Below are 14,463 nucleotides of genomic sequence, written 5' to 3'. Positions count from 1 at the left end.
CGTACTAAACAATAGATTTACATCCTAAGTTGTTTTTTTTTGTATGAAAAGAGCTATATAAATAAAAATACTGATTGATTGATTGATTGAATGAATGAAGTGCTACTGATTTTCTGTTTGCTGTGTATCACTCTGCTTCTCACATTCCATTCCCTAGCCCAACGCTCTTGAATCATATCTGCATCATGACCTCAATCCATTTATCCAATAGTGCCTGCTATGCATTTTTACATTGCCCTCTCAAAGCCTATACATGCTTATTTGTAACGCGTCGGTCTCTGGCAGCGTGCACAGTGACACAGTGTTCTCTGAAAAGCAATCACGGCTTGTAGAAACGTAGTTTGAAAACAGATTATTAGAAGTCAGGTTCCCAGTGCAGCCTATTAGCATGAAGTGTATAAAGAGAGAGTGTAGATCTCGCACTCTGAACGTCAATGGCAAAGTTTTTGAAATGTTTAAACCACAACTGTAAAAGGTTCTGTAAAAACAGATTAAGTGTGTTAATAAAATCGGGGTTTCGTCTTATTCGATTTAATGACTTGTAATGGTTTCAAAGTGTTTGGTGGCTGCCTCTAATCAAATTGAGAGCATATTTTCTCTTGCACTCTTTGTATAACAGCCTGACACAGCAAACATACAATATTTTAACCCAAAAATAACAGCAGTGTCATATTGTGGATAAGGGGTAAGCCTCACACACAAGCAGCCCTGGGGGCACCAGAACCATATACACCTATATACATAAAGCAATTAAGACTGAACTTACCAGCGAGTGTTCTGTTATATTTACTGGAAGGCTTCCCTGGAATATGCTGTTGAAAGTGTGTGTTTATGGCCTTTGTTGTGTCCCTTATAATAGTTTCCACTAGTAAAAGTACAGCAAAGTGCAATAAAGCACAGTGAAAGCATGGTAAAGAACAACAAGGTTTGGTCAAGTCTATCAAAATAAAAAAAAAACATGGCTAACCAGGAGTAAACTATGGTAAACGCATGGTAGCTTGTGCTAGACAAGAGGCAGTAAAATGTACTTATTTATCAGTCGAATGCTTGACGGAAGTGGACAAGAACATTAAATTCAGAAGAATTTCTTTCAGACACAACTTTGAGATTGTGGAGTTTTTGAATAAAGTCAAACTTCACAAAAGGTCTTGGCTGATGCCTTCATCGATGCAGGGATGGCAAAAGAGGAGTCTGCAGTGGTTTCAGCTTGTTTAACTGTGAGCTTCGTTATGGAAACCATGGATCTGAAAGTTCAGACAGGCCCAATCAAGCTCTTGGTGAAACTTGGAAACTCCTGTGATGCTGTGCAATGGGAGCGAACTTCAGGTCAAGTTCAAGACTACTAGAACACCAGAAGAACGTGCATGAGGATCTCGCACACTTTGTAACTTTCTATCCATAGAATGGCTGATTTATGGGTAGGTTTGATGCAACCTTAAGTCTGCAGAATTTCACAATGGTCCAGTCAGACTGTGGTTGAGGGGTGTGGCTAATCAACATTCCGGAATGTACTGGAAAGAAGACTGTCCAATCAGGCGTTCTTTTTACATACTATAGTGCAAAGATATACAGCTATGGACAAAGGTTTTGCATCACCTAGAATTTTAGGATTGAGACATTTAAAAAAATGTTTACATCTTTTATTTAACATCATGTAATCAAATAAACTACTAAATTATAATCGCAAAAGTCTACCGGAAGCCATAATAACAGTACAGTATTTCATGTTAGATTTCAAAACATCACATTTTCCAATCGACTTTACAAAGCAAAATTAGTTAATTTTATAGCGTGATGCAAGACATCTTATACAACACATAACATCATTTAAAAGATGTATAATTGTATACACCAAGGTCTATAAGCTGCACAATTCAGACGAAGCACAGGTCAGTCAGTTGTGCATCTCAAATGCATTTCCAGAAACTCTTGTTTGAATATTCAAACCAGCACGGCTGTGCTTCGGAGTGTGAGCGAGATGGATTAACAGGGCTAATCTCCAGTTAGTGTTTAGCAGGATTCCCCGAATGAATCACTGGAGTGATCGAACCGTTCCATGTGCCTTGGTAAAAGCAACCTCATTAATATGAAGTGCAAATATCACCTTCACACACAACCGATTACCTGTAAACCCAGACAGACCCCTTTAATCCCTTTATATTATGTATTGCAGGGATGGCAACATGACTCCCGTTGCATAGCAGTTTAATCCATTCCTGATTTTACTATGAGTTAAATACATTGTCGCTGATTAAGCTCCAAGTAAAACCTGGAATGGGTGATACTGCTAAGCAGTAGGTGTCATTTCCACTCCTGTATTGGTTTGAAATCTATACCTACTTTTTTTCTTAACTGTTTATATGGGGTACATGAAGTTGTCCAGCAAAAGACTTTAAAAAGTACAGTATAGATTGCATAGGAAACAAAATGGTACAAATATACATGCGGTGATCTAAGGGGTTATTTGCGTAACTGCATTCTGTACAGAAACTTAAGATCGCTGTAGCTCTGTAATAAAAATAACTACAGGATGTGCTCAAGTCACTTCGTGGTCTGTGCGTGACTGTGTACTGTAGAGACCATTTAAAATAAATAACTATTTAAAAAAAATAAAATAAAATAAGCTACATGCATCCAGCAAGACTTCTCTGAAACATTTCAGCAAATGTGTTTATTTCAAAACAGCAGCAGGAGCACACTATCAAAATCAAAACACCAGGGTAAGATCCAAGAAGTATGGAGCCATCGCCACACCCTCCCCACCCCGAGTCTAGAGACCTCCCCCCTCTCCCAGTGTGACCGCAAACTCCCTCTGCCTGAGGCCTTCAAACTGTTTATACCCAGTGCTCGTGCTCATCAATAGCCATTTGTTTTCCGAACCCCTCCAAGCTAAATATTTCCATTAAAAATCAGATGACAGTATTCAAAACAGTACTGTGCTTCAAACGAGACGAGCCACAGAAAACTGACACCGGTTAACCTTCTTTGAACTCCCCTGCCTAACAAATACATATCTGAGACACAAGCCATTTTGGGTCCGGTCCATTTAACTACCACTGCACACTCACCTCCTGGTAATAACAGACACAGTGGCATCCCATGTGACAGAACCATTCACAATTGCACAGAACAACATCTCTTAACTAAAGCACTGTTTCATCAAAACATGAAAACCTTCAGGATTCATAACAGCACACTCGAAGCAAGTAGAATAATTTTTTTTTTTCATTAAATGTGGGGAAGAGGTCCCCAAGATAGATCCTCAACCAATCAGAAGCCAGAATTCAATAAAAGGTCACCATGACCTCATCTCATGGACATCTAGGTCTTGCATTTCATCACAGTGTCATTCTCAAAACAGGGTTAAAAATCTAACCCAAGCAGAGAGGTACATATCACACACCTCCATTACATCCCCACTGTAAGACTCCCTCTGGGGAGCAAAACCACTGATCACACACACACACACAAAAGAAGACGAGTCAGCTGAATAGGGAAAGATGAAACGCCATTGTTCTCAGCAACGCCTACTGCATTTACCACCTTGGAGGCCAATTACAGTACTGCCAACAAGTGTGACTGGCCTGTCCACTGCACACGGGGGTGGTCGGGATGCAATAGCAGGCTTTATGTTTATATAGGGTTACTGCTGCACTAAGCAACAACACACACAGGGAAAAAACAAAACATTTGTTTAAAATCACAGCGCAGCTCAGACGCTGGCAGCCGTCCAAAAGGAAAAAAAAGATCAAATCGGCTCCGAGAAGGATATGAAACCGTAACGATGCGACTGCTGATAGTGTCACTCTGCGTTTGATCTTAAATGGAGGCTTCACCTCAATGGTGAGCTAGCCAAGGCTGCTTACCTTCTCACTTAATTCTAGGGTTACCAGTCGTCTCTGGAAAACTGTCATTTTTTTTGTCCCACTCAGAAAAAGTAAAATCGTCCCAGTTCTTCTTGTATGGTGATAGCTGATATATGTTTTCAAACAGGTCTTTTTGTACATTTAACATGTTTTGGTCAATTGACAATAGAAAGAAAACAATGAATGGTTTATTGTATGTTTGCAAGTGCTCCATGGCTCCCTCTAATCAAGTTGATTGTGCGCGAGAAACACACTCTAAGCTTGATTAGAGGTAGCCACCGAACACTTATAAACATACAATAAAACACACCCGATGATTGTGTTTGGATACTGTTATTTTAACAGCTTCAGAGTCGCTACGGCATCAACGAATTGAAGAAAAACAAAAACGTCCCAGTTTTGCACTCTGAAAACCTGGTAACCCTACTTAATTCAGGGGTGTCCAATCCCAGCCCTGGAGAGCCAATCCATTCCAGGCTCAACAGGTAAAAGGAGATCATGAACTATGGCCTGGGTGCAGGTTTAATTGGTTCAGTTGAACAAATTTAGAACAGGGTTGGAACAAAGACCAGGACTGGAAAGGCTAACTTTGGCCCCTGACCTAATTGAAACCTGTCCCCAAGTTGGCATTTTTGTTGCTTCTCCCATTCACTTCCTGTGTTACAGGAAACAGGAACCCCAAATGACTTCCCAGTTTCCTACACGCAGCACGGAATGAGAGTGTAAAGAAACCGAAGTTCACAGATGATCCTGGGCTTTTGTGCAATACCCGGTTTCTAACTGGAATGTTGATTGCAGATGGAACTGGATTCAGACCCAGTTTGATACTGGGAACAAGATGAGATTGAGTTGTACAGACTGGTTTTCATGATGCAGACAGAATTTGTGGCATAAGATCTTTAAAAAAATAAAAATAAAAAGACATGCTGAGAAATGCTCTCCAAAATGGTCACTTATGATAGATAGACAGAGAGACAGATAGATATTGTAAACCGTAGCCTTACGGCTGAGGCTTATTTTTCACCCTTACACGCCACCGACACAGACACAGCACTTGCAGTTTAAGCACTTCTGTGCACTTTTATTATTTACAACTAACTAAACTTTCTCCATCCACTAACTAAAGCTGGACGGCAACACAACACAAAACACGTATTACACAAAGACAGTACCTCGTTGTCTTAAAGTTCTCTTCAGCAGAGGGCTTGTACTCTGTCAGCCTGTCTGCTTCTCCTTCATCAACAAAAGCCCTGACTGCAGGGCTTCTCCTGCCTTTATGCAGGGCTTAATTGGCCTCAGGTGCTTCCTATTCCTGCAGTCCCAGGGCATTCTGGGAGTTGTAGTCCTGTAGCTACCCATTGGACTACAACTTTTCCTACTCTGCCACCAGTTTGTTTGTTTGTTTGTTTATATATATATATATATATATATATATATATATATATATATATATATATATATCAACTTTTATCTTTTAAATGCATGCTTTGTTGAGAGCGATGTCAGTTCTTAAAAGACGATGGCTGCTTCCCGCTCCATCTCAGCAGCTTCACTGTGCCTCAGCGCAAACCAGGAGCGACACAGCAGGTTAGCAGTCTACAGACTGAGAGCGTCGAATCAGCAACAGCTGAGCTTCCAGGATGCGGGTAAATAAGTACAGCTGGTGGACTGGCCTTTCCCAGCCAGTGCATAAAACGAGACAGGGGCCAGGGAGAGGAGATCAGCAACTCGCTTTGTGTTTTAAAACGTTGCAGAGAAGGGCTAGACCGGTCTGCGACGGACGGGACTCTTGAGGGTTTTCCAGACTCTGGTTAGAAATTTTCTGCTCACTGCGCCGTGTTTGTTGCCAGCTAGGATAACCACACCAGAACTGAAACGTACTGCAGCTGTGAAGGTGAATATTAAGCAATTAGTGCTGCAAACTGAAATGAGCGACGACCAAAAACTGTCGCTACCCTGCATGGGAACAAGCAGTTTAATAAAATGACTGGCTCTTAAGTTGTAGCATGCAGAAGAGTGCTCCAGTAAACTACGCAAGGAAGCAGGCGTTTCCCCAATTAAGGTTCGGTAGATTCACAAATACCAGTGTTTCAGGTCAGTACTAACCTTTAAATGTTCATCAGCTTGGTCAAAACATACATCAAACCAACTATACCCAATATATAGTCTTCATTAAAATGTCTACACACACACACATATACAGCAGCTGGCCATTCCGCCACAGCAAGGTGAGTGTGTTTGCCCATCAGTAAGTGTTTTTAATCCCCAGGGTTTTTCCGAAGCTGGAATACACCATCCAAATGGCATTAAGATATCTGATCGGATCTGACCTTTTACAAACTCTGCCTTTGTGTATGTGGAGCCCAGCTGCGTACAGTAACTCGTTTATGTCCTAATGCAACAAAGGCTCTGATCCACCCCCTGCTGTTCCCATTCGAATTCCCCTCGGACTCATCTAAAAAGACAGCGAATGCACGGAGGTCAACGACTGCAAATCGCAGCCCTTCGTCAAATCGCAGCCCTTTGCCTCATTAACACACTACCTCTTACACCTAGGAACCTGGCAGCCGGTTGAGTTTGCTTCCGGTAAATGATTAAAGGATACTGCAGAGAGCTGCACAATTTCTTTGGAATGTCTTCTACAAAAAAAAAAGACAAATTTAGCATTTACTGTTTTTTCCCGGTAAGCAATTAAATAGTTAGGAACATTTGTTGTACAATGACTCTAGAGAAAATGACAAAGCTATTTTTTCTGCTTTAAAAAATATTATGTTTAAATCCTGAAATACAAGACACATTTTCAGACCTTGAAATAAGCAGTTCTTTACTGTGAAAATAATACAGCCCTGTGCAGTTGAAGATGCACAAAATACTAAAGTAATGGATAGCCCTAGTCCTGATTCACAACACGGGCTGGTCTCCATGTTGAACCCTTTATAATACACTCCTAGTCTCTTACAGATGTTTGGGATTGCATTGGTCTGTAATCTGAAATACTCTATACAACCTTTCAGGTTGAGCAACGACTACGCAATGACGTGGACCCTCTGTACGTCCTGCAGAATGTAAAGCGAAGAACATCTCAAAACAACTCAGGATGCTGCCCTTCCAGATATTTGTAATAATCTAATCAAAGACTCGCAGTACGTCTTAAAGTAAATATAGAGCATTACTGTACATTACTTTGTATTTAAAGATACAGTTTGACGACACTGCTTTCTCCTCTCCCATGGCAGGGGTGACGCACGCATCACACTTACTGCTTAGACAGCATTAATACTGCTGATGTGGAACCTCCACGGCTGAACATGAGAGCAGCACAAGCCATTCAGTAGGGGAGCCATCCTTGGAAATAGTAGATATAAAGCATGACCACACTTCCTTCCTCATGCAACACAGACCAGAGGAAACAGAAATAGCACCCAATACCATATTGTATTGGTGTACCTTCCCTTTTAATATTACTTTTAAATTTGGTTTTCTCCAAGACTCATTCTGTGCTGGTGGAGCAGAGAAAGAGGAAGGGAGGCTCTTGTACTGTCAGAACAGCTTCCCCTCTGCTCTGGTGGAGAAGAGAAAGAGAAAGGGGGGGGAAGATCAAGCCACTTTAAAGTGCATGCATTTCTTAAAATCTGTTGGTTTGCTAATGGGAGAATACAAGGCTCAACTACAGTATCAAGGAACAAACAAGGAAAAGGAGAGAAAAAAAACACAAAAAAAAAACCACTCTGCTCCTACGACAGGAATGTCTAGAGTACCACATCTGCTCTGTATTTGCGTTTCCTGTCTGTGTTTACTTCGTTACGTGGGGCCTGTAGATCCTGCCCCTTGCACTGTGTGAAAGGAGCGAGGGAGAGAGAGAGCGAGAGGAGAGAGAGGGAGAGAGAGACAGAGAGAGCATTTTTACTGTTCCCTACTTATGATGGACCAAACCACATTTGTAGAGAAGAGAAACACAGTAAATAAAGTCCAAAGCTCATGTCACAACAAATTTGCTTGCGATTGTAAGTCGCCCTGGATAAGGGCGTCTGCTAAGAAATAAATAATAATAATAATAATAATAATAATAATAATAAAAATTACATCTCATGTATTTACCTCTGAGGGGACAACTTCGCTGTGCTTTGCCCATAGGGACAACAATATAAGCCATAGCATCAAATGCAGTCCTCTGTTTAATGGTCTTCTCTTTAGGGTTCAGGGATAAAAATTGACTTGAGATTTAACAATCAGGGGTCCTATGGTAAGGCATCCTTTTTTGGGTCTCGGACCAATGCAGCAGGAAGCCAACCCAACAATGCGATATATTGCTCATTGGTTTTTTATTTCTTTAGTTATTAATTAACAGAAATGGAAGCAACGCACAGGTTCGTTATCTAGATAAAACACCTTCTGGTTTAGTGCGGACTTGATTATAGCCGACAATAAGTATACAAATAATAAAAGATTAAACTTTTAAAAAAAAGTGCAACCTTGTAGGAATTCTAGGCCTACAAAAACAAAGATCCACAACTTTGATACTTCCGCGGTTTTATCTTGTGCAGTATTTTGCAGCACGTATCTGCTCCCTATTTTACTGTATTTAATCCTGCACTTAACCCAATCTGTAGTATTTTGTATTTCACTTACACTTGTATCTAACCCTGATGTAACCATCAACACTGTTATCTGCTCTTGAGCTGTCCCGATATCAAATCATACTGCGTTTTGTATTTGCTCTTATTAGGATATGAAGTCATTGTATTTTGTATCTTGCTCTCAATTGTATTGTAATTCTTGATATGTATTTTTTGTATACAACTGTAAGTCACCCTGGGTAAAGGCGTCTGCTAAGAAATAAATAATAATAATAATAATAATAATAATATTGCCCCCTCCCCCTCTTTACTTCAACCACTGTGAAAATGAATACAAAAAGTTAGCTGAACTACACAAAAACTATGCAAAAGTCAATCAGATTAACAGGCATTTGCCAAAAACGTTGGTGTGCTTGACGTTTGGGGTGTAGCTTAATCTAAATCAATGAAGTATTTTCATACCCTAAAATGTATAAGCCTGATATTTTGCTAACTTCTTTCCACTGTATTTTTTTATTGAGTAGGGATTGTGCCTGGGTGATCAATAAACACCAGCAAAGATAAAAGCCAGCAGTATTTATATAGACCGCTAGATCATTAAATTGAGCATCAACCCTTTTACAGTTCCACCTAGGAATTTACGATCGCGTGTTTGAAGCTACAGAGGAGTCTTGCAGTCTGAACAAGTCCTACAGGATTCTTACAGCTCTTTGGCACACCTGGTATTTTAAAAAATGGTACAGCCACACAGGCTGGGACAAACAACTCGGAGCTGCAGAGCAACCTATTCGTTTATTCTGGGTGTAACACGCAAGTTTCGAGCGGCTGATGGTGCATATTCAGTCTCAAAGCATTTGCTTGAAGGCTGGGTTCTGCATGACTATATATAGCAGAGCAACGGCTATAATTATCCTATCCTGCCAAGGTCCCAGTGTTTCCAAGCTAACCACTGATAAAATGAGCCCAGAGACTAACCCAATCATCCGTCTCTCCTCGCTGCGTGGGCGAGAGGGCGTGGGGGAGAGAGGGGGTGAGTAGTGTTTATAAAGCCAATAGCCTGCCTGACATTCCCTGTTGCAACATAGACACCTTACAAAAAACACAGCAGTTCAAAATCATACGCTTGCAAATTAATCTCAAGTCATAAGAGAAGACTTATCTGTGCCTAGTTTTTTTAAATGTTTAAGTTCCTCTATAGATATTTTTTGTGTCCACCCCACAGCTGTAGTCCTTTTAACCTTTGGAATGTCTTTGGATGAAAGGAATAATGTAAAAAATTGCTGTATTGTATCGTATGGTTTATATACGTTGCACATTTAGTTTAGTTTAAAGAACGCATTCTGTGCTGCACTTCTGACTACATTCTTCCTTGACTGAACAGCTCTGACCAAAAGTTTTGCATCACCTAGAATTTTAGGATTGAGACATAATAAAAATGTAAAATAAAACCACATGAACTTAATTTAGATATATTATTTATCATGGAAATCAAAAGAAACTACAAAATGTTATCGCAAAAAAAAGTCTACTGGAAGCCATAATAGCAGTACAGTAGTATTTCATATTGGATTTCAAAATGCCACATTTTTCAATTTGTCAGTTTTTTGTTAAGTAAATGGAAAAATACAAAAGCGGTAGGCAACTCAATATGTTAACGCAACATTGTTCGGCATCATTCGACTTTATGAAGGGTGTTCTATAGGGTGTCAAGCCACACTACAGAGAGACCAATACTGTTAATTCTGTCCGTGCTTTGTGAGCTTGCGAGTGAAGGTGGCACAACCAAACAATGAGCTTCTCCAAGGATAAAAGCAGTTCTGTCACCTCTGGCCAAACCCCCCAACGGTAAAGCGACACTCAGCATTCATCAACGACAGGCAGGAAGATTCCTTAAATGTTTAAGGGCTGAGGTTTTGCTTCAGGTTTCTGATGGGAAGATACTGAGCATGTTAGTCATACCCCAGTGACCGAACAGGTGAAGAATGCCTTCTGGGTTGTGTGCCACTGAGTTTCTGGAAAACGATATCGAACCCTGACTCTTTTCAAAACATTAGAAATCACATACCAGAATTCAACCAATCACACGGAAGTATTTGCCAGAATTCCAGTACCTCTGCTCCTGTGTACAGATGTCATCCCGTGCAACACCACACCCAATACCAATGTTCAAAAACCAAATCAAAACACACACACGTTACCTTTTGTTAGATCAAATAAGAACGCGTGGCTTTGGTGGACTGTTAGATCCGATTTTTTTGTATGTATTTTTAAACTTTACAGGGATTTGAATTTGAAACTTCCATCTGAGAGCGATCAGCTCCTTGTAGGGATCTTTCCAGGAAACGCAGCAGAGCCGAGATTCATTAGGAAACACGGGTTTTCTGCTTAGGGGAGCATTAATATGAACTTCAAACGAGTCCCAAGCCTGCAGCTTGTTATTTTTTCACCCCGTAAAAAAGACACAGATGTGGAGAGATGCAAACTTTGCTCTTCACTTCCCTATTTAATTTGCAAAGTCTTCCTAGCTACACAATTCTATCATGTCATCTGTCCTGTACTGCATTTACATAGCAGCAGAGGCTTCATTTCATGCAGCTGATAGCATCTGGAATACAATACGGGTGTTGCAGCAGTAGTGAAACGAAAGCCATTACAACTCTGTAGCCCATTAAGTACCAAATCGTTTTTTCTTTTCAAAGAAAAAATCGGAACACAGGCTGTATTTCTGTTATCTGATCCATTCTAAATCAACATTTCTTCAGAAAAAAAAAAAAACCTTTGTTTTGGCTGCAAACTGCTTTGTCCTGTTTTGAGGACAGTCAAGTTAGACGTGTTCCTGTAATCAGAGCAGTGAAATTTCACACCGGCTATGAAGCTCAACACATAGAAAATGGAGCTTTAGCATCAGTTTAGTTTCAGTTTCTTGTTTTATATTGAGGGCATCATAAAAGCTTCCGAAAGGTCTATATCTGCGGAATTAACAGTTACATTTAGACGTAACTTTTGCGGTTAACAATTAGGAGTAAGTTATCCTAACAATGCAGTTAAACAGAAAATTAAAACGGGTAGATGCCAGTTAAAAACGCTCCAAAAAATTACAAAGCGGCCTGTCCTCAAATGAGGGCAATGGCACTTAATGGGTTAATCAATGCTTTTGTGTCACTTGATAAACCTGCATTTGAATGCCATTTCACATTTTAAAGTAAGCGTTTAAAATGATCCTGCCTTTAACCTTAAGAAGGAAACAGGAATGTGTCAACATGTTAGAATTTTGCTAAACATACTGTAGTGAAAAAAGATAAGCAGGTCAACTAAAGGTGCTAGCCTTCGTGTTTGTGCTGTACAATGTAGGGCTAATACCTTTTAATGCAGTCTGGTTTTCTACTTACAAAGCCTTGCTGCACTTCAAATTTTAAGTTTACCGGTGCAAAACGCACACACTGCTGTAAAGTAGGAGGGTAGAGCCATACACAAAATTAGCCAAGCTGGAAAACACACTATTGTTACTGTGCTTAGGCTGCTCAAGAAGAGTGGGAGAACTCCCTGCTCAAACAGACATCAGCTGAAACCAGTTTTGCTGAAGAGCTGGTTCACGAAAAAAGCCGTCAAACCTGTCCGTTTCCACAGCGCAATCCTGAAGCATAACGCATCCGCGGCGTGGAGGTCAAAGGTCAGGGGGGGAAAAAAAGGGGTTGGAAGCAGGAAACGCATACCAGTGCCTGAAGATTTCGGAATGTAAGAATTTTAACCCTTGCAATGTTTTAGGTCTAGGGCTACAACCTCTAAAATCAGGATACAGGCTGACAAACGACTCAGGAATCCTCCTAATCACTCCCATTTCCATGCACCGGTCCTTTAGTCTGGTTGCGAGCGAAGGAGATGAAGGAATGCTCCTGCAGGCAAGTCAAACAGTGGTTACATCACACAGCACACCAGCATGGACAACTAAAGCAGCGCCAATAACTAGATGTCTTTCAAAACGACTCTCTGTATAGCCTAATCTGCTTTTTTAATTAATCTGCCTACTGTAGTGCCTGGGGCAAGATATAAAAAATACAGAACTAAGCTGTTTGCCATCAAATAAGAAACAGGTGGACGTCCTTTACAGTAAATACAGAACTAGTGCAGGGCCTGGTGCATGAGCTGTACCCTGCAGCCGGCCCATTCTCAATGGTAAAAATAAAAAAGTACCCACACAGAATATATCACCAGTGCCCACTGTTGTTAATGGACTAGCAGTATTCCTTTCAATGCAGGGATAGAAAGAAGGTTCCTGCTGCATACCAGTTTCACTCATTCCAGGTTTTACTACCAGTTGATTAGCCCCAGTGTATAGGTAACAGGATCAGGTGTGTCTTAATAAACTCCTAGCAAAACCAGGAAGGGATCAAACTGCTATGCGATGGGAGGATTACTTCCACCCCTGCAATGGTCTGCTGTCACAATTTGTCTTGCAAGCCACACAAGTTTGCAAATGGGAACGGCTTTGGTGCCTCCTAAAAGGACAAGTAAATCTGAGCGCAATGTACCGGTTAGTTTGTTTTTAGGTATATATAAATTAAAGAAGGCGAACGGCACAGCTTGTGTTAAACTAAGTGGACATCGGGGATAAAGAAAGAATGGTCGTGTTCCAAAAGCTGCTTCACGGTATGAAAAGTTCAACAGCACGATGATCAGGGAAGCGGTGAAAGTCTGCACAAGGAAAATGGAACACCACAGCTGATGTAATTAAGATTTCCCGGGACTGGAAAACACTGGGCTAGCTGGAAGCGTGCGAGGGTCAGCGCTTGACCCTCCACCATCCAAATACCAGTCAATGCTGAAACAGCTGCCATGGGCTGAAGTCTGCACACACTGCCAGAAACATCTGCAAAGGTGTCTGCTTACAGACAGCAAAGATGCAAAGACTTGCGAGTCTTCATCCATTTACATTTGCTCAGTTAGCGTGGCAGGTTTAACTCGGACCGCGAGCATTTGTTTACTCTACAGTAGGGGGGGGGGGGGGGGGGGGGTTATCCAAAGGCTACTTAAGGGATTAGTTTAGTTGATTCACTTTGCACCCACGAAGGATGGGAGTTCAGTCGTGGTTGCAATCAGTTACCACGACATTTCAGTTTTAGAACATGTATAAGTAATTTTAAAGTTTTGAACAGAGTGCACAAACAGCGTCAAGAAACAGTGCGTTCAAAAGTGGCGACCAGTCGACATACTAGTTTGACCTCAACTATTCGACTCTATCAAATTAGCTGTTGTTCTACCCCTACCATGTACACTGACCCCCAGTGCACCACATCAGATCTGTGCTGTGAAGCCGTCATGTGACTGCTAGCGGCTCCGCCTGCACTGCAGCACAGCGACACCCCAGAGGGTGTAACCCTAGACGTAAAACATTGCAAAGATTCAAATTCCTAAATTCCCCAGCACTGACCAGGAAACTAGTCTTCCAGTAAACACAGTCCACTGCCACACTGGCTATGAATGATCAGGATCTCCTGCTTGAAACGGTCTAACCCACCCTTCCTCAGACAGTAAACTGACAAAACTGACAAGAGACTGACAATGTCTTTGAGTAACGGGGAGACGGTTTGAATTTTTTTTGTGTATGTGTATCTGTGCCTTACAAAATAAGATACGCTGCAGTATTATTTCACAGAATAAAGGAAGTAACTGTGCAGTGTGGTATGTATTCGTGAAAAAAGGCTGGAATGACGGTCTGTGTGGAGTGCAGGATGCGCCCTACAGCCTGGAGATCGCAGGTTCGAATCCAGGCTATGTCATTGCCGACCGTGACCGGGGGTTCCTAGGGGGCGGCGCACAATTGGCCGAGCGCCGCCCGGGTAGGGAGGGCTTAAGTCGGCAGGGGAATCCACGGTTCACCATGAACCAGCGACCCCTGTGGCTGACAGGGTGCCTGCAGATCTGCAGTGGAGCCATTCAGAGCTGTGTTGTCCTCCGGCACTACAGGTCTGGTGGCTTCGCTGTGGATCCGCAGTGTGAAAAATGACGGATTGGCAGGAACA

General features: G+C 41.5%; 1 protein-coding gene across 5 annotated transcripts in view; it reads right to left on the bottom strand.

Annotated features, from left to right (window-relative positions):
* The window catches only part of LOC117402079 (cdc42-interacting protein 4 homolog), a 48,281-nt gene that overhangs the window by 30,814 nt on the left and 3,004 nt on the right, over positions 1-14,463 (bottom strand). Inside the window, exon 1 of one of the 5 annotated variants that reach the window (XM_059008233.1) lies at positions 5,039-5,088. The exons of the other annotated variants lie outside the window; for them this stretch is intronic. The gene's annotated coding sequence lies outside the window, so the exon portion shown is untranslated. Of the gene's footprint in view, positions 1-5,038; positions 5,089-14,463 lie in introns of those variants that run through there. 5 annotated transcript variants of the gene reach the window in all.

The sequence above is a fragment of the Acipenser ruthenus genome, chromosome 36, assembly GCF_902713425.1.
Source record: "Acipenser ruthenus chromosome 36, fAciRut3.2 maternal haplotype, whole genome shotgun sequence".
In the NCBI taxonomy this organism is placed as follows: Eukaryota; Metazoa; Chordata; class Actinopteri; order Acipenseriformes; family Acipenseridae; genus Acipenser; species Acipenser ruthenus.
This window is presented reverse-complemented; position numbering and strand designations above follow the sequence as displayed.